Source organism: Triticum aestivum, unplaced genomic scaffold (genome assembly GCF_018294505.1).
Source record: "Triticum aestivum cultivar Chinese Spring unplaced genomic scaffold, IWGSC CS RefSeq v2.1 scaffold30351, whole genome shotgun sequence".
Classification (NCBI taxonomy): Eukaryota; Viridiplantae; Streptophyta; class Magnoliopsida; order Poales; family Poaceae; genus Triticum; species Triticum aestivum.
The window spans coordinates 1-900 of record NW_025300862.1 but is presented as its reverse complement, the minus strand read 5'-3'; the positions used below and the strand labels follow the sequence as shown (position 1 = coordinate 900).

The following is a 900-nucleotide window of genomic DNA, read 5'->3' as shown; positions in this document are numbered from 1 at the left end:
GCTGGTATGATCGCATCCGACATGTTACCCCGGTCTTCATCCCTTATCCTTGCCCCTCCCAGCTCCACTACAAAGACGATTGTACATTGCTTTGGCCGCTCCCTCTCAACTACGGAGACGAGTTTAACGCGGTTTCCACCCCTCCCTCTCAACCGCACCAGTGCACGCTTGGCGCGCCACAACGCCGACGCTGGACCCGTGAATCGTGAGCACCCAGCTATGACTTACCGCACTCGTGCAAAATAATAAAACACGGTAAATATATTACTTACACGTGCGTTTTGTTTTGCAAGCGGCGCGAAAAAAATTAAAAAGGGAATGCAACACGAGGACTTCCTAGGAGGTCACCCATCCTAGTACAACTCTCGCCCAAGCACGCTTAACTTCGGAGTTCTGATGGGATCCGGTGCTTTAGTGCTGGTATGATCACATCCGACATGTTACCCCGGTCTTCGTCCCTTATCCTTGCCCCTCCCAGCTCCACTACAAAGACGATTGTACATTGCTTTGGCCGCTCCCTCTCAACTACGGAGACGAGTTTAACACGGTTTCCACCCCTCCCTCTCAACCGCACCAGTGCACGCTTGCCGCGCCACAACGCCGACGCTGGACCCGTGAATCGTGAGCACCCAGCTATGACTTACCGCACTCGTGCAAAATAATAAAACACGGTAAATATATTACTTACACGTGCGTTTTGTTTTGCAAGCGGCGCGAAAAAAATTAAAAAGGGAATGCAACACGAGGACTTCCCAGGAGGTCACCCATCCTAGTACTACTCTCGCCCAAGCACGCTTAACTTCGGAGTTCTGATGGGATCCGGTACTTTAGTGCTGGTATGATCGCATCCGACATGTTACCCCGGTCTTCGTCCCTTATCCTTGCCCCTCCCAGCTCCAC

The 900-nt window shown here is 52.1% G+C and overlaps 2 non-coding genes across 2 annotated transcripts; both read right to left on the bottom strand.

The window, feature by feature from the left end:
• Positions 1-315: 315 nt before the first annotated feature.
• LOC123179311 (5S ribosomal RNA) lies at positions 316-434 on the bottom strand. Its single transcript, XR_006490272.1, has one exon. It is a non-coding gene; the product is annotated as a 5S ribosomal RNA (ribosomal RNA).
• A 297-nt stretch (positions 435-731) lies between these two features.
• Positions 732-850, bottom strand: LOC123179310 (5S ribosomal RNA). The gene has a single exon (XR_006490271.1). It is a non-coding gene; the product is annotated as a 5S ribosomal RNA (ribosomal RNA).
• Between the last annotated feature and the right edge of the window lie 50 nt (positions 851-900).